Genomic DNA, 24165 nt, shown 5'->3' on the forward strand with positions numbered 1-24165 from the left:
TCTCTCGTGCCGACCAAACGAGGGCGAGCTGCGTGTCGAGCATTGGTGGTTCAGTGGTAGAATTCTCGCCTGCCACGCGGGAGGCCCGGGTTCGATTCCCGGCCAATGCAAAAAGTTTGTTTGGGACTTCCAGAAGTCTGTTTCTGTAAAGCCTTCTTATGTCGCTTCTGCTGATCAGCATTACTGACTGTGATTAAAAGTTAAAGAGTGACACCTGATTTACTTAAAGAAGCTCCAGTTGCCTTTCCACTCGTGTGAAATGAAAGAGTTTCTAAAAACTAATGAGTGCAAGCGCCGCGTCTCTCGTGCCGACCACACGAGGGCAGGCTGGGTGTCAAGCATTGGTGGTTCAGTGGTAGAATTCTCGCCTGCCACGCGGGAGGCCCGGGTTCGATTCCCGGCCAATGCAAAAAGTTTGTTTGGGACTTCCAGAAGTCTGTTTCTGTAAAGCCTTCTTATGTCGCTTCTGCTGATCAGCATTACTGACTGTGATTAAAAGTTAAAGAGTGACACCTGATTTACTTAAAGAAGCTCCAGTTGCCTTTCCACTCGTGTGATATGAAAGAGTTTCTAAAAACTAATGAGTGCAAGCGCCGCGTCTCTCGTGCCGACCACACGAGGGCAGGCTGGGTGTCAAGCATTGGTGGTTCAGTGGTAGAATTCTCGCCTGCCACGCGGGAGGCCCGGGTTCGATTCCCGGCCAATGCAAAAAGTTTGTTTGGGACTTCCAGAAGTCTGTTTCTGTAAAGCCTTCTTATGTCGCTTCTGCTGATCAGCATTACTGACTGTGATTAAAAGTTAAAGAGTGACACCTGATTTACTTAAAGAAGCTCCAGTTGCCTTTCCACTCGTGTGAAATGAAAGAGTTTCTAAAAACTAATGAGTGCAAGCGCCGCGTCTCTCGTGCCGACCAAACGAGGGCGAGCTGCGTGTCGAGCATTGGTGGTTCAGTGGTAGAATTCTCGCCTGCCACGCGGGAGGCCCGGGTTCGATTCCCGGCCAATGCAAATAGTTTGTTTGGGACTTCCAGAAGTCTGTTTCTGTAAAGCCTGCTTATGTCGCTACTGCTGATCAGCATTACTGACTGTGATTAAAAGTTAAAGAGTGACACCTGATTTACTTAAAGAAGCTCCAGTTGCCTTTCCACTCGTGTGAAATGAAAGAGTTTCTAAAAACTAATGAGTGCAAGCGCCGCGTCTCTCGTGCCGACCACACGAGGGCAGGCTGCGTGTCGAGCATTGGTGGTTCAGTGGTAGAATTCTCGCCTGCCACGCGGGAGGCCCGGGTTCGATTCCCGGCCAATGCAAAAAGTTTGTTTGGGACTTCCAGAAGTCTGCTTCTGTAAAGCCTGCTTATGTCGCTTCTGCTGATCAGCATTACTGACTGTGATTAAAAGTTAAAGAGTGACACCTGATTTACTTAAAGAAGCTCCAGTTGCCTTTCCACTCGTGTGATATGAAAGAGTTTCTAAAAACTAATGAGTGCAAGCGCCGCGTCTCTCGTGCCGACCAAACGAGGGCGAGCTGCGTGTCGAGCATTGGTGGTTCAGTGGTAGAATTCTCGCCTGCCATGCGGGAGGCCCGGGTTCGATTCCCGGCCAATGCAAAAAGTTTGTTTGGGACTTCCAGAAGTTTGTTTCTGTAAAGCCTTCTTATGTCGCTTCTGCTGATCAGCATTACTGACTGTGATTAAAAGTTAAAGAGTGACACCTGATTTACTTAAAGAAGCTCCAGTTGCCTTTCCACTCGTGTGAAATGAAAGAGTTTCTAAAAACTAATGAGTGCAAGCGCCGTGTCTCTCGTGCCGACCAAACGAGGGCGAGCTGCGTGTCGAGCATTGGTGGTTCAGTGGTAGAATTCTCGCCTGCCACGTGGGAGGCCCGGGTTCGATTCCCGGCCAATGCAAATAGTTTGTTTGGGACTTCCAGAAGTCTGTTTCTGTAAAGCCTGCTTATGTCGCTACTGCTGATCAGCATTACTGACTGTGATTAAAAGTTAAAGAGTGACACCTGATTTACTTAAAGAAGCTCCAGTTGCCTTTCCACTCGTGTGAAATGAAAGAGTTTCTAAAAACTAATGAGTGCAAGCGCCGCGTCTCTCGTGCCGACCACACGAGGGCAGGCTGCGTGTCGAGCATTGGTGGTTCAGTGGTAGAATTCTCGCTTGCCACGCTGGAGGCCCGGGTTCGATTCCCGGCCAATGCAAAAAGTTTGTTTGGGACTTCCAGAAGTCTGTTTCTGTAAAGCCTGCTTATGTCGCTACTGCTGATCAGCATTACTGACTGTGATTAAAAGTTAAAGAGTGACACCTGATTTACTTAAAGAAGCTCCAGTTGCCTTTCCACTCGTGTGAAATGAAAGAGTTTCTAAAAACTAATGAGTGCAAGCGCCGTGTCTCTCGTGCCGACCAAACGAGGGCGAGCTGCGTGTCGAGCATTGGTGGTTCAGTGGTAGAATTCTCGCCTGCCACGCGGGAGGCCCGGGTTCGATTCCCGGCCAATGCAAAAAGTTTGTTTGGGACTTCCAGAAGTCTGTTTCTGTAAAGCCTTCTTATGTCGCTTCTGCTTATCAGCATTACTGACTGTGATTAAAAGTTAGAGTGACACCTGATTTACTTAAAGAAGCTCCAGTTGCCTTTCCACTCGTGTGAAATGAAAGAGTTTCTAAAAACTAATGAGTGCAAGCGCCGCGTCTCTCGTGCCGACCAAACGAGGGCGAGCTGCGTGTCGAGCATTGGTGGTTCAGTGGTAGAATTCTCGCCTGCCACGCGGGAGGCCCGGGTTCGATTCCCGGCCAATGCAAAAAGTTTGTTTGGGACTTCCAGAAGTCTGTTTCTGTAAAGCCTTCTTACGTCGCTTCTGCTGATCAGCATTACTGACTGTGATTAAAAGTTAAAGAGTGACACCTGATTTACTTAAAGAAGCTCCAGTTGCCTTTCCACTCGTATGATATGAAAGAGTTTCTAAAAACTAATGAGTGCAAGCGCCGCGTCTCTCGTGCCGACCAAACGAGGGCGAGCTGCGTGTCGAGCATTGGTGGTTCAGTGGTAGAATTCTCGCCTGCCACGCGGGAGGCCCGGGTTCGATTCCCGGCCAATGCAAAAAGTTTGTTTGGGACTTCCAGAAGTCTGTTTCTGTAAAGCCTTCTTATGTCGCTTCTGCTGATCAGCATTACTGACTGTGATTAAAAGTTAAAGAGTGACACCTGATTTACTTAAAGAAGCTCCAGTTGCCTTTCCACTCGTGTGATATGAAAGAGTTTCTAAAAACTAATGAGTGCAAGCGCCGCGTCTCTCGTGCCGACCAAACGAGGGCGAGCTGCGTGTCGAGCATTGGTGGTTCAGTGGTAGAATTCTCGCCTGCCACGCGGGAGGCCCGGGTTCGATTCCCGGCCAATGCAAAAAGTTTGTTTGGGACTTCCAGAAGTCTGCTTCTGTAAAGCCTGCTTATGTCGCTTCTGCTGATCAGCATTACTGACTGTGATTAAAAGTTAAAGAGTGACACCTGATTTACTTAAAGAAGCTCCAGTTGCCTTTCCACTCGTGTGATATGAAAGAGTTTCTAAAAACTAATGAGTGCAAGCGCCGCGTCTCTCGTGCAGACCAAACGAGGGCAAGCTGCGTGTCGAGCATTGGTGGTTCAGTGGTAGAATTCTCGCCTGCCACGCGGGAGGCCCGGGTTCGATTCCCGGCCAATGCAAATAGTTTGTTTGGGACTTCCAGAAGTCTGTTTCTGTAAAGCCTGCTTATGTCGCTACTGCTGATCAGCATTACTGACTGTGATTAAAAGTTAAAGAGTGACACCTGATTTACTTAAAGAAGCTCCAGTTGCCTTTCCACTCGTGTGAAATGAAAGAGTTTCTAAAAACTAATGAGTGCAAGCGCCGCGTCTCTCGTGCCGACCACACGAGGGCAGGCTGCGTGTCGAGCATTGGTGGTTCAGTGGTAGAATTATCGCCTGCCACGCGGGAGGCCCGGGTTCGATTCCCGGCCAATGCAAAAAGTTTGTTTGGGACTTCCAGAAGTCTGTTTCTGTAAAGCCTTCTTATGTCGCTTCTGCTGATAAGCATTACTAACTGGGATTATAAGTAAAAGTGTGACACCTGATTTACTTAAAGAAGCTCCACTTGCCTTTCCACTCGTGTGAAATGAAAGAGTTTCTAAAAACTAATGAGTGCAAGCGCCGTGTCTCTCTGCAAGATCAATATGTGTTCCTCATCTGCCGTCTCTTTCGACGAGCCAAGAAGCATGCCCTCGCTCACTGTAAGCACAGGTGGCTTTGCAGCTGAGCATTGGTGGTTCAGTGGTAGAATTCTCGCCTCCCACGCGAGAGACCCGGGTCCGATTCCCGGCCAATGCAAGGGCTTTTATCTGTTGTGCCAGAAATGAGGGTGTTTCTACATTTAGCATTGAGGGTGACATCTGATTTACTTAAAGAAGCCCCAGCTGCCTATCCATTCGTGTGAAAAGTGAACTGTCGAAGCATGACCGTCACTTAATATGCGTGCGTTTGGCAACCGGACCGCGCTCCTCTCACAGGCACCTGATCTGGCTCTTGCTTCTGTCACAACGAGCTAATGAGTGCGAGCGGCTCGTCTCTCGAGGTGACCACACGAGGGCAGGCTGTGTGTCGAGCATTGGTGGTTCAGTGGTAGAATTCTCGCCTGCCACGCGGGAGGCCCGGGTTCGATTCCCGGCCAATGCAAAAAGTTTGTTTGGGACTTCCAGAAGTCTGTTTCTGTAAAGCCTTCTTATGTCGCTTCTGCTGATCAGCATTACTGACTGTGATTAAAAGTTAAAGAGTGACACCTGATTTACTTAAAGAAGCTCCAGTTGCCTTTCCACTCGTGTGATATGAAAGAGTTTCTAAAAACTAATGAGTGCAAGCGCCGCGTCTCTCGTGCCGACCAAACGAGGGCGAGCTGCGTGTCGAGCATTGGTGGTTCAGTGGTAGAATTCTCGCCTGCCACGCGGGAGGCCCGGGTTCGATTCCCGGCCAATGCAAAAAGTTTGTTTGGGACTTCCAGAAGTCTGTTTCTGTAAAGCCTTCTTATGTCGCTTCTGCTGATCAGCATTACTGACTGTGATTAAAAGTTAAAGAGTGACACCTGATTTACTTAAAGAAGCTCCAGTTGCCTTTCCACTCGTGTGATATGAAAGAGTTTCTAAAAACTAATGAGTGCAAGCGCCGCGTCTCTCGTGCCGACCAAACGAGGGCGAGCTGCGTGTCGAGCATTGGTGGTTCAGTGGTAGAATTCTCGCCTGCCACGCGGGAGGCCCGGGTTCGATTCCCGGCCAATGCAAAAAGTTTGTTTGGGACTTCCAGAAGTCTGCTTCTGTAAAGCCTGCTTATGTCGCTTCTGCTGATCAGCATTACTGACTGTGATTAAAAGTTAAAGAGTGACACCTGATTTACTTAAAGAAGCTCCAGTTGCCTTTCCACTCGTGTGATATGAAAGAGTTTCTAAAAACTAATGAGTGCAAGCGCCGCGTCTCTCGTGCCGACCAAACGAGGGCAAGCTGCGTGTCGAGCATTGGTGGTTCAGTGGTAGAATTCTCGCCTGCCACGCGGGAGGCCCGGGTTCGATTCCCGGCCAATGCAAATAGTTTGTTTGGGACTTCCAGAAGTCTGTTTCTGTAAAGCCTGCTTATGTCGCTACTGCTGATCAGCATTACTGACTGTGATTAAAAGTTAAAGAGTGACACCTGATTTACTTAAAGAAGCTCCAGTTGCCTTTCCACTCGTGTGAAATGAAAGAGTTTCTAAAAACTAATGAGTGCAAGCGCCGCGTCTCTCGTGCCGACCACACGAGGGCAGGCTGCGTGTCGAGCATTGGTGGTTCAGTGGTAGAATTCTCGCCTGCCACGCGGGAGGCCCGGGTTCGATTCCCGGCCAATGCAAAAAGTTTGTTTGGGACTTCCAGAAGTCTGTTTCTGTAAAGCCTTCTTATGTCGCTTCTGCTGATAAGCATTACTAACTGGGATTATAAGTAAAAGTGTGACACCTGATTTACTTAAAGAAGCTCCACTTGCCTTTCCACTCGTGTGAAATGAAAGAGTTTCTAAAAACTAATGAGTGCAAGCGCTGTGTCTCTCTGCAAGATCAATATGTGTTCCTCATCTGCCGTCTCTTTCGACGAGCCAAGAAGCATGCCCTCGCTCACTGTAAGCACAGGTGGCTTTGCAGCTGAGCATTGGTGGTTCAGTGGTAGAATTCTCGCCTCCCACGCGAGAGACCCGGGTCCGATTCCCGGCCAATGCAAGGGCTTTTATCTGTTGTGCCAGAAATGAGGGTGTTTCTACATTTAGCATTGAGGGTGACATCTGATTTACTTAAAGAAGCCCCAGCTGCCTATCCATTCGTGTGAAAAGTGAACTGTCGAAGCATGACCGTCACTTAATATGCGTGCGTTTGGCAACCGGACCGCGCTCCTCTCACAGGCACCTGATCTGGCTCTTGCTTCTGTCACAACGAGCTAATGAGTGCGAGCGGCTCGTCTCTCGAGGTGACCACACGAGGGCAGGCTGTGTGTCGAGCATTGGTGGTTCAGTGGTAGAATTCTCGCCTGCCACGCGGGAGGCCCGGGTTCGATTCCCGGCCAATGCAAAAAGTTTGTTTGGGACTTCCAGAAGTCTGTTTCTGTAAAGCCTTCTTATGTCGCTTCTGCTGATCAGCATTACTGACTGTGATTAAAAGTTAAAGAGTGACACCTGATTTACTTAAAGAAGCTCCAGTTGCCTTTCCACTCGTGTGATATGAAAGAGTTTCTAAAAACTAATGAGTGCAAGCGCCGCGTCTCTCGTGCCGACCAAACGAGGGCGAGCTGCGTGTCGAGCATTGGTGGTTCAGTGGTAGAATTCTCGCCTGCCACGCGGGAGGCCCGGGTTCGATTCCCGGCCAATGCAAAAAGTTTGTTTGGGACTTCCAGAAGTCTGCTTCTGTAAAGCCTGCTTATGTCGCTTCTGCTGATCAGCATTACTGACTGTGATTAAAAGTTAAAGAGTGACACCTGATTTACTTAAAGAAGCTCCAGTTGCCTTTCCACTCGTGTGATATGAAAGAGTTTCTAAAAACTAATGAGTGCAAGCGCCGCGTCTCTCGTGCCGACCAAACGAGGGCGAGCTGCGTGTCGAGCATTGGTGGTTCAGTGGTAGAATTCTCGCCTGCCACGCGGGAGGCCCGGGTTCGATTCCCGGCCAATGCAAAAAGTTTGTTTGGGACTTCCAGAAGTCTGCTTCTGTAAAGCCTGCTTATGTCGCTTCTGCTGATCAGCATTACTGACTGTGATTAAAAGTTAAAGAGTGACACCTGATTTACTTAAAGAAGCTCCAGTTGCCTTTCCACTCGTGTGATATGAAAGAGTTTCTAAAAACTAATGAGTGCAAGCGCCGCGTCTCTCGTGCCGACCAAACGAGGGCGAGCTGCGTGTCGAGCATTGGTGGTTCAGTGGTAGAATTCTCGCCTGCCACGCGGGAGGCCCGGGTTCGATTCCCGGCCAATGCAAAAAGTTTGTTTGGGACTTCCAGAAGTCTGCTTCTGTAAAGCCTGCTTATGTCGCTTCTGCTGATCAGCATTACTGACTGTGATTAAAAGTTAAAGAGTGACACCTGATTTACTTAAAGAAGCTCCAGTTGCCTTTCCACTCGTGTGAACTGTCGAAGCATGACCGTCACTTAATATGCGTGCGTTTGGCAACCGGACCGCGCTCCTCTCACAGGCACCTGATCTGGCTCTTGCTTCTGTCACAACGAGCTAATGAGTGCGAGCGGCTCGTCTCTCGAGGTGACCACACGAGGGCAGGCTGCGTGTCGAGCATTGGTGGTTCAGTGGTAGAATTCTCGCCTGCCACGCGGGAGGCCCGGGTTCGATTCCCGGCCAATGCAAAAAGTTTGTTTGGGACTTCCAGAAGTCTGTTTCTGTAAAGCCTTCTTATGTCGCTTCTGCTGATAAGCATTACTAACTGGGATTATAAGTAAAAGTGCAATATCCTGCCATCATCGTGAAGCACCAAATGAATCGCCACTCGTAAAAGGGGACTTAATGCAAGATCAATATGTGTTCCTCATCTGCCGTCTCTTTCGACGAGCCAAGAAGCATGCCCTCGCTCACTGTAAGCACAGGTGGCTTTGCAGCTGAGCATTGGTGGTTCAGTGGTAGAATTCTCTCCTCCCACGCGAGCGACCCGGGTCCGATTCCCGGCCAATGCAAGGGCTTTTATCTGTTGTGCCAGAAATGAGGGTGTTTCTACATTTAGCATTGAGGGTGACACCTGATTTACTTAAAGAAGCCCCAGCTGCCTATCCATTCGTATAAAGCCTGCTTATGTCGCTTCTGCTGATCAGCATTACTGACTGTGATTAAAAGTTAAAGAGTGACACCTGATTTACTTAAAGAAGCTCCAGTTGCCTTTCCACTGGTGTGAAATGAAAGAGTTTCTAAAAACTAATGAGTGCAAGCGCCGCGTCTCTCGTGCCGACCAAACGAGGGCGAGCTGCGTGTCGAGCATTGGTGGTTCAGTGGTAGAATTCTCGCCTGCCACGCGGGAGGCCCGGGTTCGATTCCCGGCCAATGCAAAAAGTTTGTTTGGGACTTCCAGAAGTCTGCTTCTGTAAAGCCTGCTTATGTCGCTTCTGCTGATCAGCATTACTGACTGTGATTAAAAGTTAAAGAGTGACACCTGATTTACTTAAAGAAGCTCCAGTTGCCTTTCCACTCGTGTGATATGAAAGAGTTTCTAAAAACTAATGAGTGCAAGCGCCGCGTCTCTCGTGCCGACCAAACGAGGGCGAGCTGCGTGTCGAGCATTGGTGGTTCAGTGGTAGAATTCTCGCCTGCCACGCGGGAGGCCCGGGTTCGATTCCCGGCCAATGCAAAAAGTTTGTTTGGGACTTCCAGAAGTCTGCTTCTGTAAAGCCTGCTTATGTCGCTTCTGCTGATCAGCATTACTGACTGTGATTAAAAGTTAAAGAGTGACACCTGATTTACTTAAAGAAGCTCCAGTTGCCTTTCCACTCGTGTGATATGAAAGAGTTTCTAAAAACTAATGAGTGCAAGCGCCGCGTCTCTCGTGCCGACCAAACGAGGGCGAGCTGCGTGTCGAGCATTGGTGGTTCAGTGGTAGAATTCTCGCCTGCCACGCGGGAGGCCCGGGTTCGATTCCCGGCCAATGCAAAAAGTTTGTTTGGGACTTCCAGAAGTCTGCTTCTGTAAAGCCTGCTTATGTCGCTTCTGCTGATCAGCATTACTGACTGTGATTAAAAGTTAAAGGGTGACACCTGATTTACTTAAAGAAGCTCCAGTTGCCTTTCCACTCGTGTGAACTGTCGAAGCATGACCGTCACTTAATATGCGTGCGTTTGGCAACCGGACCGCGCTCCTCTCACAGGCACCTGATCTGGCTCTTGCTTCTGTCACAACGAGCTAATGAGTGCGAGCGGCTCGTCTCTCGAGGTGACCACACGAGGGCAGGCTGCGTGTCGAGCATTGGTGGTTCAGTGGTAGAATTCTCGCCTGCCACGCGGGAGGCCCGGGTTCGATTCCCGGCCAATGCAAAAAGTTTGTTTGGGACTTCCAGAAGTCTGTTTCTGTAAAGCCTTCTTATGTCGCTTCTGCTGATAAGCATTACTAACTGGGATTATAAGTAAAAGTGCAATATCCTGCCATCATCGTGAAGCACCAAATGAATCGCCACTCGTAAAAGGGGACTTAATGCAAGATCAATATGTGTTCCTCATCTGCCGTCTCTTTCGACGAGCCAAGAAGCATGCCCTCGCTCACTGTAAGCACAGGTGGCTTTGAAGCTGAGCATTGGTGGTTCAGTGGTAGAATTCTCTCCTCCCACGCGAGCGACCCGGGTCCGATTCCCGGCCAATGCAAGGGCTTTTATCTGTTGTGCCAGAAATGAGGGTGTTTCTACATTTAGCATTGAGGGTGACACCTGATTTACTTAAAGAAGCCCCAGCTGCCTATCCATTCGTATAAAGCCTGCTTATGTCGCTTCTGCTGATCAGCATTACTGACTGTGATTAAAAGTTAAAGAGTGACACCTGATTTACTTAAAGAAGCTCCAGTTGCCTTTCCACTGGTGTGAAATGAAAGAGTTTCTAAAAACTAATGAGTGCAAGCGCCGCGTCTCTCGTGCCGACCAAACGAGGGCGAGCTGCGTGTCGAGCATTGGTGGTTCAGTGGTAGAATTCTCGCCTGCCACGCGGGAGGCCCGGGTTCGATTCCCGGCCAATGCAAAAAGTTTGTTTGGGACTTCCAGAAGTCTGCTTCTGTAAAGCCTGCTTATGTCGCTTCTGCTGATCAGCATTACTGACTGTGATTAAAAGTTAAAGAGTGACACCTGATTTACTTAAAGAAGCTCCAGTTGCCTTTCCACTCGTGTGAACTGTCGAAGCATGACCGTCACTTAATATGCGTGCGTTTGGCAACCGGACCGCGCTCCTCTCACAGGCACCTGATCTGGCTCTTGCTTCTGTCACAACGAGCTAATGAGTGCGAGCGGCTCGTCTCTCGAGGTGACCACACGAGGGCAGGCTGCGTGTCGAGCATTGGTGGTTCAGTGGTAGAATTCTCGCCTGCCACGCGGGAGGCCCGGGTTCGATTCCCGGCCAATGCAAAAAGTTTGTTTGGGACTGTAGAAGAAATTCATTTTCACTAGGCCTTAGCAGGCCTCACTAGGCCTTAGCTGCAGTATAAGCGGGCCTCGGCTGTGTACCAAATTTCAAGGTCTGTCGCTCGTCAAAAACATCAAGGCGTGAGAAACAAGAGATATTAAATTGGTTGTATGGGAAAAACTGGCGGGAAGCGCTGGGAAACTGTCATATTACTGGTATATATTGCTGGGAAACGGTTATATAAGTGTTTTTTAAAAAATAAGAAAGCTGGGGATTTTCCACAAATAAATATGGTACGTGACAAAGTTTGCGTATAATTGTGGCGAAACTGAAAGGTGGAGCCAAAAAGAAAAGGGCGCTAATTGGATAAAAGGTGATAAGAAAAGAGTATAAGAAATTAAGCTTTACCATGAAAGAGTCAGATGAACAGCTGCATCTCACTTTGTTGTCCCAACAATAAAGTTAATTTCTTCTGAGACCTGGAACTTCGACTCTGAGAGAATTTCTTTAAAGAATTGAAGGCACTCAAGAACTTAGAATCTGCCACGACATAATTTGGCGAGTCCAATTGCCAGGAGCAGGAAAGGGCTGGGTTGAAGCCCGTGACGGGCTGGCACGAGGCCTCACAAAACAAAAGGCGCGCCAAACAAATACAAGGTAAGCAATTTTGCTTATATTTTGTTTTGTGTGGTCCCTTGTGAGCCGCTGCCTTGGGTAAATACCTGTTGCCTTACTAAACGAACCTATAATTAATTATTACTGAATAAATGTTTGAAACACATGAATAATGTGAGAAAAGACAGAAGTAATTTCCAGGTCTTAGAGAAAGCGCATGCGTAGACTAACACATGCAAGAAGTGCTGTGTGAAGTAAAAGTAGACGCAAGAAGTGCGTCTGAATGCAAGAAGTGCATTCAACACATGCAAGAAGTGCTGTGTGAAAACAAACGCAAGAAGTGCGTTTGAATGAATGCAAGAGGTGCATTCAGCACAAGCAAGAAGTGCTTTGTGCTCATCTGCAGGAGAAGCAGATGTGTGTGTGTATGTATGTGTGTGTCTGTAAGGGTGCACTTGTCTGGGAAGTGATCCAAGTTTGATTGAGCCAGACGAGAAGCGCCTGAGCTGTCAGGATAGGGAGAGTGTTGTAAAAGTGAAGTAAATTCAAAAAAGAAGATAGATAAAGAAGTGTAAATTGTATGTATATAATCTGTAGAATAAGAGGAAAATTACAAAAGTGTCTAATTGTATTTAAAATTGCTTTGTACATAAGCTAAGGGTTTTGTGGGAATACATGATTGGACAAGTTTGTGTGCCGTGGAAAAGAGTTGTCCCAATCACATCAGAGGAGCAGAGGTTAGGACTGGAGGGGACTGTGTGGAATAAGGTATATTTGTTTGCTCCAGTGGGAGCGCGCTGCTGTATAAGGCTGTTGGGAAGGCATAAAGAACAGAAAATCGAACAATTGTTGTTGTCAGACCCAGCTATATTGTCTGTGTTTGCAACTGCTGGTATAAATTCACATTTAACTGAAGGACAGACAATTGTAGTAGCTTTTAGTGTTCCGTCTTGGAGACCCAGACTGAATAGAAAAACAGGAGAAATTAGCCTAACTCCCACAAAACTGTTGCATGGGCATTGGCAGTATGCCTCTGCATGGTACCCTTTGAATTAAAAAAGGGGGCTAAGTGAGTACAAATGAAAGATAAGAACGAAAAGCAAAAAGAAATAATATTTGTAAAAAGAATCGAAAAAACTAAAAATATCCCTAGAAATTGGCTTTGCTGTCTGTTTGGACATTCTCCAACTTGCAAACGCTGTGATCCAGATAGAGAGACACAGCCACTGTTGGGAAGAAAATAGGAGAATGAAATATCTTTTTGCCCTCCCAAAAGCCATTAAAATATTATAAATTAGAAAAAGTGTGTCTGAAAACCCGGGTGTGTGAATGTGAGGTGTGAATGAGCATATGATTGTTTGAATACGGAAGATAAGTGTACCAGAGGAAGTATAGTGTGTGCTGAGGTACAGTGAAATTCTGTCTTTTTCCAGTATGTGTGATGAGGTGGGCAGTAACAATAGGGAAAGATATAGAAGGAGAGAAATAGAGCAGAGACAATACCAGAATTACCAGAAAGCACTAATTGAGTCAAAAGGAATTAAAAGGCATTTTTGGTTAGAGCATGAGTATGTGAATGCTGAAGGTCAGAGAGAAGTCTTAACAAGTGAAAAGAAGGATGAGCTTTTGCAAAGTCTCACAAAGATTACAAACATAAAACAAATTGAAAGTGAATGGCCTCAAATAGACTGGCATGAGGAGATTAAGAAACAAATAAATTTGAAAAATTTGGGATCATTCCTAAACCAGTTCTGCTCCACGAGAGTGCTTCTCTTAGAGATATTGCTGACAGAGACAGAGTTGAAGTTGCCTCCAGTGTTTGTCCCATATTTGAAACTGAAAGCAAGGCAGCGCTGGCCTAAAGGTCTGGGAGGAGCAACTGTGCTAAAAAACATCTACATCAGAGTGAGCCCATGGGCGAGACCAGTAGAGTGGGAGAGTGACATCCTCTGTGAACACAGAAGAGAAGGAGGGGTTAGACCCCTCCCCACTACAAATTGGACACTTGACAGATTGGCAGTGTTGGTAATTTTTAGAGGCAACCCAGAACACATACACCACCTACTGGTTGAAACGCATAACACTGAGGGAGAAGCAGAAGCTCAGCCTAAGTCATAAGAGAATGGATACCAAGAGGGAAAAGAAAAAGAGTAGGAGAGGATGCAGAGGGAGAAAGATTTTAAAACAACATGAAAGGGAAGCCCTGATTGAAGTGTTTGAGCCATTGGATTTTATAAAATGCATGAGAAATGAATTGCAAATTTCAATAACAATAGTTGGAGGATTTGATACTAAACTAACCCCATGCCTTACCTATTCATATTGGGCAGGAGGAGTTACATTGAGGGGTCGGAAGGTTGATGAGAACGAGCTCTGGGACTTTGAACTGATCTGCTTGGGGGAAGATATTCTTTGGAAGCGCAACAACGACAATTGGCTAGAGCTGGAAGGTGTGTCATCGAAGCCATTGACTGAGGTACAGATAAAAGCAGTTTTGAAATACATACGAAACCCCAAGGCTAAAAGGCTGCTATTTTGAGATCAGAACAGCAGAGCTGATAAGATTGAATGATTAATTGGTTAATTGATTAATCAATTTCAACATCAAAACAGAATCAAGCTCCTTGAGAAAGAGTAACAAAGTAACCTTAAGACAATGGCTTCGACGTCACAAAAAGAAGAAACCCCTGTAGAACAAATAATAACACAGTACCCAATATGCAGAGATACGATCAGAAACTTATCCAGAAAGTGGGAAAAAAGGACCAAAAAGTTAAACACAAAATGGCCGGCAGAGGGAACATTTGATCTGCCCATGTGCAGAGAAATGGAGGCTTTAATAAAAAACCACAAGGCCCATGATAAGACTAAAAAAAGGGAGGGAAAAAGAATGAAGGAACAGGAAGTTCTTAAATTATTTAGAGATTGGGGGGTGAAGCTGACTAAGGAAAAGAAAAGTGAGATGAAGAAAGGAAAAGAGGAGGTAGTGAGAGAGGAGAGACCACCCCCATATGCACCACTATATCCAGCCGCTACTAAGCAACTGCCACTGATAGATGCTCAGCTGCATGTGAGAGGACAAATGACAGTTGAAGAAGAGTCAGAAGAAGGGGGAATAGCAGGGAATCAGACCAGACTATACTATAGGGAAGACAGAGAACATAATGAGGTGGAACCTCCAGGAGTGAGAGATGATTCCCTCACAAGAAGGAGTGAACTGTCCATGGCCAGTGGCCAGGAAATGAGAGGAAGCTACTTGGACCAGTTCCATGATAAAAAGGGAAGGGAAGCCCCAGTACAATTGAAAAAAGGACTTTCAGAGAAAAAGAATGGAGGAGGGGGAGGCACCACAAGCTGGACAGCAGAAGACCCATACCGTTATGCAAACCAAGCACTGAGAGAGCTTACACTAAACACTGCAGCAACAGAAGTGAATGAAATAGTGCAAGAAGCATTCAAAGATGGACGGGCGGAGGAACTAGAGCTGATGAGGGAGGAAGCTGAAGAGATAAGAAAACAAATACTGCAAGAAACCGAAGAAATGCGGAAGAGCCTGAACAAAATGAGCAAGAAAAAGTCACCTAAATCACGATCTCATTCCAGCAGCCCTTCCCGAGAATACAAGCGAGTTTCTGGAACGCTGTTGCTGGAGAATGCGGAACCTGAGATGCGCTGGAGAAGAGGCACCACACTAAGAAACAGACCATCAAGCGCTGTAACAGGAGATGCCACTCTAAGAACCAGACCACCAAGTGCTACGATGGAAGAAAGGGAAATTCACGAGGAACACCTGGAAGAAGAAGCTGTACAGTGCCCAATCCTTATTAAAGGACGACAAGGAGAGTATATTCCATGGGCAGGACAAGATCTTGAAGGCTTGATAGCCCGACTGCCAGACATACATGAGGGAGCAGGAAGATGGATCAGGCAGGTGGAAGAGGAAACAATGGGAAAGATATTGGCCATTGGAGATATCAAGGCACTGTTGGCAAGGAGCGTGGGGGGAGCCAGAACAAATGAAATCCTTATGGAAACGGGACTGCGTGCGGCCGTTGAACAAACAGGGCTTGATGCCCTTCCGTTGGACAGATGCCGTGCCAGGATGTGGAGAACCCTGAGAGACATGTACCCAGCACAAATGGACCCCAAGCTCCTGAAAGGAGAACCTTTGGGGGAGGCAGAAAATCCCACTACCTATGTCCAGCGCCAATTAAGAAGATGGAAACAAGACTTAGAAAGAGACCCGGAACAAGATCCAATAATGACTGCACTGTTCAGGAACGCCATAGTGGAAGCTATGCCACCGATGGTAAAAGGGAAGCTGGAAGATGTAGTGGGATTGAACTCCAAGACAACGAAAGAATTCTGCGATCATGTGACTCATGCTGTGGAACAACACAGGAAAAGTGAACAGAAGTTAAAGAATCAAGAGAGAGAGCTTCAGAGGAGACTGGCACAACTCCAACTTGAAGAACTGACAACAAAAAAGAAGCGAGGACAGACAGCAATAAGAGACAGTGATGATTCAGCAATAATGGCAGCAGTAAATGCCCCAGGAGTGCCCACACAAGCATCAGTGGCACCACCCCAGCTTATGACACCAGTCCAAAATGCAACAATGACACCAGCACCAGCAGTTGTACCGACAGCAGCACCTGTCCAGCTGATGACACCCCCATCTACACAGCTGAATACAACATCAAGCAATGTGCAACAGCCAAATACACCGATTGTCATTTATGTGCCAGAACAAAGAAACAGTGGATATAACCCACAGCAACAGCAACAACAGCGAGGAAGAGGAAGAGGAAGACAGAACAACAACTATCAACAGCGAATGAATAATCCATCAGGATTTTGCTGGGGATGTAATCAACCAGGACACATCAAGAAAAACTGTCCCACTAACCCATGGCCACAAGAAATGCAACTAATGAACCAAGCACAAAACCAGCAAATGCAAGTCCAAGGACCAGTCAACCCATGGCGTGGTCCAGAGATGGGATACTAGAGGTGCCCAGAGAATCCTACGGGGAGGAATCAGCTGCCAATAATATCTAGCAATGCTGATCAAGAACCAATGATGCAGGTGATAATAGAGGACAAAGCAACACCAATGATGCTTGATACAGGAGCCACCTTCAGTTGTCTGAGCCCAGAATACGCCTCTCACCTCCCCAAGTCTGGAAAATATGTCAAGACAGTAGGATTCTCGGGACAAACACAATTGGTTCCAATGACGGCTCCAGTCAGCATAAAAGTAAAAGACTCTGAAGTAAGAATTCCAATCCTAATATCAGAACAGACACCAGTCAACCTGCTAGGAAGAGACGCAATATGCAAGTTAAATCTGCAAATTTGGTGCTCCCCTGAAGGAATATACATTGACAATAGAGCAGTAAAACAAATGACTGTCACACAAGAAGACAACCCCATAGGACCACAAGCAAATATATTTTGGATAGGGGATTTAAAGGAAGGGGTAGAAAACACATTACGTAAATGGGGGAGATATATAAAAGAACAGCTGAGGAACCCAGAAGAACCAAAAACTGAGTTTCATTGCACAATGATATATGATCCAACAAGAAACCCTGAATTAGAAAAAGACTGGCTAGAACACACAGACAAGCAACAGATATCCCTAACTTCACACTATTTAGTAGTAGGACCAATGGGAGCAGCACTGCAAATAGAGGAATGTGATTTCACAAGAAAATGGTTTAAAATAGGAGGATCAACCCCACATGTCACTCTATACGTAAAAGAAGGAGGACAGGCTAGAGATTTAGGGCCAATGATGAAAGAAGCTAAGGAAAAGGAGTGGGAGGCTACAGAGAATCCTTACATTCTTCAAACACCAGATGTAACGTACTTAAAAATTTTATGCCATACAGTTATGGAAGGTACACCGAAAGTAGTAATGGATGAAGTAAAGAACAGTAGAGAAGCAAAAAGTACTTCAGAAAAGAAATCTATGAAATCAAAATTTGAAGAACTAATACAGGAGATGGAACAGAAAGTCCCATCAGAATTATGGGCAAAGCATGACACAGATGTAGGGTTAGTGAAGTCTGCAAGTGCAATTACAATAAGAACGAAGCCAGGAGCAGTATTACCCAGAAAACAACAATATCCATTAAAAGCAGAAGCAGTAGAGGGCATTAGGAAGACAATAGAAGGATTGATAAGAGCAGGAGTGTTGATTGAGACAGACAGTTATTGTAATACTCCCATTTTGCCAGTAGAAAAAGCAAATAAGAATAAGTGGAGATTGGTACATGATTTAAGAGCAGTTAATGAAGTAGTAGAGGATTGGCCGGCGGAAGTTCCAAATCCTCATACATTGTTGACAAATGTTCCACCTGCTGCTAACTATTTTACTGTCATTGATCTCACATCAGCTTTCTTCAGCATTCCATTGGCGGAAGAGAGCAGATACCTTTTTTCCTTCACCTATCAAGGTAAAAAATACACATACACGCGGGTCCCACAAGGGTTCAGACACTCCCCTCATGTATTTAACCAGGTGTTAAAGATGGATTTGGAAGATTTGAGGCTGGATAGCACACTGATACAGTATGTAGATGATTTGTTAATATGCTCAACGACTTTAGAGCAATGTCATCAAGATTCCATTAAGGTGCTTACCAAATTGGCAGAGGGAGGCCATAAAGCCTCAAAAGAAAAGCTACAATATTGTTTACCACAGGTTGAATACCTGGGAAGGATTATTGCACATGAGACAAAGTCAATTTCTCCTAGCCAATTAGAAGGTATAAGCAAAGCACCACAACCTCAAACAGTAGGACAAATGATGACATTCTTGGGAATGACAGGATTTAGTGCAGATTGGATAGAAGATTATGCCATTAAAACAGCTCCACTAAGGGCCTTGATGAAACAAACAGGCCAGCAAAATCTTAGAGAAAAGTTGACATGGGATGCCGAAGCCTTGGTAGCCTTCGAAACATTAAAAAAGGAGTTGCAAACAGCTCCTGCACTGGCTACCCCAAATTATGAAAAGCCTTTTCATTTATATGTAGCAAACAGAAAAGATGGCTTTGCATCCGCTGTCCTGATGCAAGAAACATGCAGTGGAAGAAAAAAGCAGCCAATCGCTTACTATAGCACAAAATTGGATAGTGTAGCCCAAGGGTATCCACCTTGCTATCAACAAGGAGTGGCTGCCGTATATTTTGGATATGACAAGGCATCCTCTGTGACAATGGGCTATCCAGTCATAATATACACACATCACAAAATAGCTGAACTGCTGGAGAGAGGAAGGTTTGTACTAACCCAAGCAAGAAGTTTAACATACTCTGCCTTACTAACGTACCCGGATGTCACCATAAAGAAATGTTCAACAGTAAACCCAGCAAACTACCTCCCTTTAGAAGGTGAAGGAAAACCACATGAATGTATAACAGATTCCCTAGCATTTACACGCCTGAGACCAGATTTAGAGTCAACCCCAATTACAGATGCAGAAGTAGATTATTTTGTTGATGGTTCATGCTTTAGAGATCATCTGGGGAACCATGCTGGTTTTGCTGTAGTTAAGAGGGAGGGTGACTCATTTGTTCCAGTTGTGGTGCAGCATTGTGACCAACCGTGCTCGGCACAATTGGCAGAACTGAGAGCCCTAACTGAAGCATGCTTACTAGCAAAAAATCAGACAGCTAACATTTACACTGACTCTGCATACGCACATGGAGTATGCCATTTATTTGGAGCAGTATGGAAACAGAGAGGATTTAAAAAGAGTGATGGAACTCCAATTCAACATGGAGACCAGATTATTAAATTGATTTCAGCAATGATGTACCCAACAAAATTGGCTATAGTTAAATGCCAAGCCCACAAGAAAGGCAATGATTTTGTCATCAAAGGAAATAATGCTGCTGATCTGCATGCTAAGCAGGCTTCAGGATGCCAACTTGCTGTAATGGCACCCTCAGTTTTGATTCAACCTATTCCTACTATGGACAGTATAAAAGACATGCAGAATAGAGCAACACCATATGAAATAGCCTTATGGCAGCAAAGGGGGGCAACAAGAGATGTCAATGGGATTTATCGCTCCCATGAGGGATATATGATAGCCCCAAATCAATTATTGACAATCCTAATAACAGATGCGCATGGATTTGACCATTGCGCAAGGGGGGAGATTATCAGAAAAATTAAACGACAAGGATTTTGGTCACCATACCTACAACAACGAATTGATGAATTTTTAAGTGAATGCGAAATTTGTGCCCAAAACAATGTAAGAAAAGGCACCACAACACCAATTGGCTCAATTCCTGTTCCAGAAGGACCATTTAAACACTTGGTACTAGATTATGTTGACATGATAAAGTCAGTAAGAGGAAAACGATATATGCTGGTGATTATTGATCGATTTAGTAGATGGGTAGAGGCGGAGCCCTCAGCCGATCAGGGAGCTCAAACAGTCATCAAGTTTCTGACCAGAGAAGTGATCCCGAGATTTGGCATACCATCCCAAATCAGTTCAGACAATGGCTCAGCATTCATCCAAAGGGCAGTCAAGACAGTTTTACAACAATTAAGAATAAAACAAAGGCTAGGCTGCGTTTATAGGCCAACGAGTCAGGGTATCGTTGAAAGGGTTAACGGAACTCTGAAGGCCAAAATTAACAAAATTTGCGCCGACACCAAGCTGAATTGGGTCGAGGCTCTACCCCTTGCTCTAATGAGTTACCGTATGCAAACAAGTAGAATAACTAATCTAACCCCACATGAGATGCTAACAGGTAGACCCATGCCAGCTCCTCATTTAAGAGGACCATACGAAGGACCGCCCCTGGAACAGCTCCAAAATGAGCTAAGAACATACATAAGACAGCTAACTAACATACATGAGGCCATTTACACACAGGAGCAGAGCAGGGGAACTAGGGAAGAAGAAGAGGCACCTTGCCCTGTAACTCCAGGAGATCAGGTGTACTTGAGAGTCTTTAGAAGAAGGTGGAATGAGCCAAGACGGGAAGGACCATACACTGTAGTAAGAGCGACCCCAACAGCAGTACAGGTAGAAGGTAGCACCACATGGTACCATCTGAATCACTGCACCAGAGTACCGAGACTAAGACAAAGAAGAAGGGAAGAACAGGTGGATGGTGCAGAGGGGGACGGGGAAGAGATAGAACAAGATGTCCAGGAAGAACATGGAGTGGATACAGTGTCTGCAGGAGAAAATAATGATGCTGATGAACCTCATTCTAGGGTTGCTGAAAGAACTGAAGCAAGAGATGAAGTGCAGACACAGGATGGGACACCCCTCCCAGTGGACACGGAACAGGAAGGTGAGAGAGACACTAGCACTGTTCATGCTGTTGATACATTTGCTACAGTGCCTTCCTCAGACCCAGGGCTCCCAAGAGATCATTCCCCAGAGCCGAGACCTTCAACAAGCAGGTCACCACAACATGAAGAATTCTCCACGCTCGACTTACAGGACATTGAGTTCCCAGACATTGACCTCCCAGAAACCGACTTCAGAGACATTGACATACCTGACCTTAACTGGAGTGATTCATCCTAGTGTGACTGAGCAAGAACAAGGTAATGTTGCACCCAAACACATTAAGAAGAGATCTTGGGGATGGGGTAGAGATGCAGAAGATAATTACACTGAGATAGGATATGAAGAGGACATAGACTTAAAACAAGAAAAACTGTTGGACATTGCGCATCATAACGACTGGTACAAGTGGGCGGAGTACACTACCAAACAGGTGAACCAAGAAAGTTGTATGCTTTGTGCGCCATCACCATTGCAAAAGTTAACAGTACTACCAAATCAATATGATAGTAAGCATTGTGCCAAATTTTACTCAAGGTACTGCAAAAAGGCTAGAAAGAATGTCCCATACTGCCCAGCGGAATGTTTGACTATGCTAGGGAATTCACACTACCAGAAATTTTATTACCAGGCAGGATGGGGAGATGAGTGTCAAAAGCTAGATGTTAGAATAGACCCGCGAAGAAGGGAAACACCACAGAATTACATAATAGATCCATCGTTGGAATATGAGTGCTACAATAGAACTGAAGGGCATATAAATGTAGGAAGGTTTAGAGGCAAATGCACAATAATCTGGCATCTGGATCAAGATATGTATGGGGATCCATACGTGTATAAGTCCACCAGCATAATATATGCGACTGCAACCATAAACAAAAAGATGGAAGTGATCCAAAATCATGAAGACTGTGATAATGCAACTTTACATTTTCCACTAATTGAACCATTGGAAGATCAGAGTGAGGCAGTAGCGGATTATTTTTGGATATGTGGAGGAAGGAAACTAAGACCAACCTTACCTATAGGGTGGAGGGGGTTATGCATAAGAGTAAGATTGGCCCAAGAAGTGGGGATTGTAGAGTGGGACACAGACAAGGAAATAACGCTAGAACAACCTAGTAAGCCTCCTGTTGAAGGCCACAGAGCAAAAAGAGCATATGAACCAGATCCCAATGTAAAAATAGACGCTGTAGGACAGCCAAGAGGAATACCTCATAAGTACAAAGCGAGAAGTGAAGTAGCCTCAGGATTTGAATCTATACTCGTATGGATAACCCCGAATAAAAACGTTGAGTGGATAAATTACATTTACTATAATCAACAGAGGTTTATTAATCATACGGATCAGGCCCTAGACGCATTGGGACATCAGCTAAAGTATACGAGCAAAATGACCTGGCAGAATAGACAGGCTTTGAATTGGTTATTGGCCGAAAAAGGAGGAGTGTGCGTAATGTTTGGAGCTGATTGCTGCACTTTTATTCCGAATAATACAGCCCCAGACGGATCATTTACTAGAGCCATGAAGAAATTGAAGGAACTCAGACAAGAGGTTGCAGAAAATGCAGGCAGCCAGCGAAAAGTTGGAGAGTGGTTTGACTCATTACTTGGTTCTTGGAAGGACTGGTTAATACAGGTGGGAATAATATTAGCAATAGGATTTGGTGCTTTTGTTTTGGTGTTTTGTTGTGTTATGCCCTTTCTCAGATCAATGATGGCCAATGCCGCTGCCAAGCAGATGGTCAACATATCAGTAAAAAGATCAGGAGTGGACATTGGCACTAGCTCTGGAATCTATCCGATAGGCCCGGGATTAGATGAGTTGGATGAGTTTTTGTAAAGACCAGAGGTGATGTAAGGGGAGGAGAGTGTTATGTTCATTTTATTTTCTTTGAAACTGTGTTCTTCAAGAATCAGGGAGTTAATCCCACTCTGTACTTTAATTTGGGTGAAGCAGAAAATTTTTACTAGAGAGGGTAGAATAGGAAGAAAAGATAGGAGGGGTTCTGTTTGTTATTTTTGAGAAAACTCCTCCTTCCCATATTATATACTTATTATCATTTATTACTTTTATCTGTTATTCATATACGCATTTATTCTTAAAATTGTGTTAGAGAGGGGACGACTAAGGGTCTGAAGCAGGTCATTATCCGTGGTACGAGATGATGCAACCAGAATAAAAGGGAATGTTTAGAAAGGTTTTATAATCACTATATATACATATACACATATATGCATAGAAAAGGGGAGACTTTTTACATTTACTGCAGTTTAAAGTGTGTTGTGAAATCCCATGAGAACAAAGAAGGAGGGATCGACGAGCACCTCAGTGCTTAGCAACTGGGCTAGACTCTACTGGAGGTTTAAAAACCCGCTGTCAGCCCCAACACCAGGTAGCACTTTAGGCTGGGCCGGAGTACACCTGGCAACGGTGGAGCAACCCAGATAGCGCTCCAGACCACCGGAAGCGTCTGAGAGTTCCTCTGGCATCGAGGGATATATGTAGCTAATACATTTATGATATAATCACTGAAAATGTTAATCCACTGAATTAATGAAGCTGTGAAATTGTATATCACTGAAATGAATATAGTGCACTGATTTATCGAATGATTCGTCACAATCAAGCTCCCCATGACTGTATTAGTTAGGGAAATGGGATCTTTTACTCCCTTCTAGCTAAAACAGAGGGGAGATGTTTGGTCTCATTATCCAGCTGGAGTATGTTCACATGAAGGAGGTCTGTTGGAGTAAAGGCAGGAATGGCTGATCATTAGCCATAGACAGACTAACTGAAAGAAGGCTGAATTTATGGGGACATACTCCAGGTATGAGGGAATAGGTGTGGGACTCAGACTAAGTCCCAAAGGGGGGATGTGTAGAAGAAATTCATTTTCACTAGGCCTTAGCAGGCCTCACTAGGCCTTAGCTGCAGTATAAGCGGGCCTCGGCTGTGTACCAAATTTCAAGGTCTGTCGCTCGTCAAAAACATCAAGGCGTGAGAAACAAGAGATATTAAATTGGTTGTATGGGAAAAACTGGCGGGAAGCGCTGGGAAACTGTCATATTACTGGTATATATTGCTGGGAAACGGTTATATAAGTGTTTTTTAAAAAATAAGAAAGCTGGGGATTTTCCACAAATAAATATGGTACGTGACAAAGTTTGCGTATAATTGTGGCGAAACTGAAAGGTGGAGCCAAAAAGAAAAGGGCGCTAATTGGATAAAAGGTGATAAGAAAAGAGTATAAGAAATTAAGCTTTACCATGAAAGAGTCAGATGAACAGCTGCATCTCACTTTGTTGTCCCAACAATAAAGTTAATTTCTTCTGAGACCTGGAACTTCGACTCTGAGAGAATTTCTTTAAAGAATTGAAGGCACTCAAGAACTTAGAATCTGCCACGACAGGACTTCCAGAAGTCTGTTTCTGTAAAGCCTTCTTATGTCGCTTCTGCTGATAAGCATTACTAACTGGGATTATAAGTAAAAGTGCAATATCCTGCCATCATCGTGAAGCACCAAATGAATCGCCACTCGTAAAAGGGGACTTAATGCAAGATCAATATGTGTTCCTCATCTGCCGTCTCTTTCGACG

The 24165-nt window shown here is 45.3% G+C and overlaps 1 long non-coding RNA gene and 4 other non-coding genes across 5 annotated transcripts; all 5 read left to right on the top strand.

Moving 5' to 3' along the window:
- The first annotated feature begins 4285 nt into the window (after nucleotides 1–4285).
- On the top strand, nucleotides 4286–4356 carry trnag-ccc (transfer RNA glycine (anticodon CCC)). The gene has a single exon. It is a non-coding gene; the product is annotated as a tRNA-Gly (tRNA).
- A 1831-nt stretch (nucleotides 4357–6187) lies between these two features.
- trnag-ccc (transfer RNA glycine (anticodon CCC)) lies at nucleotides 6188–6258 on the top strand. The gene has a single exon. It is a non-coding gene; the product is annotated as a tRNA-Gly (tRNA).
- A 1875-nt stretch (nucleotides 6259–8133) lies between these two features.
- Nucleotides 8134–8204, top strand: trnag-ccc (transfer RNA glycine (anticodon CCC)). The gene has a single exon. It is a non-coding gene; the product is annotated as a tRNA-Gly (tRNA).
- A 1597-nt stretch (nucleotides 8205–9801) lies between these two features.
- trnag-ccc (transfer RNA glycine (anticodon CCC)) lies at nucleotides 9802–9872 on the top strand. Its single transcript has one exon. It is a non-coding gene; the product is annotated as a tRNA-Gly (tRNA).
- Nucleotides 9873–10645: 773 nt separating this feature from the next.
- LOC137048022 (uncharacterized) lies at nucleotides 10646–23911 on the top strand. The gene is made up of 3 exons (XR_010899306.1): nucleotides 10646–13707; nucleotides 17636–17695; nucleotides 20487–23911. It is a non-coding gene; the product is annotated as an uncharacterized lncRNA (long non-coding RNA).
- The last annotated feature ends 254 nt before the right edge of the window (nucleotides 23912–24165 follow it).

Source organism: Pseudorasbora parva, chromosome 2, assembly GCF_024679245.1.
Source record: "Pseudorasbora parva isolate DD20220531a chromosome 2, ASM2467924v1, whole genome shotgun sequence".
Classification (NCBI taxonomy): domain Eukaryota; kingdom Metazoa; phylum Chordata; class Actinopteri; order Cypriniformes; family Gobionidae; genus Pseudorasbora; species Pseudorasbora parva.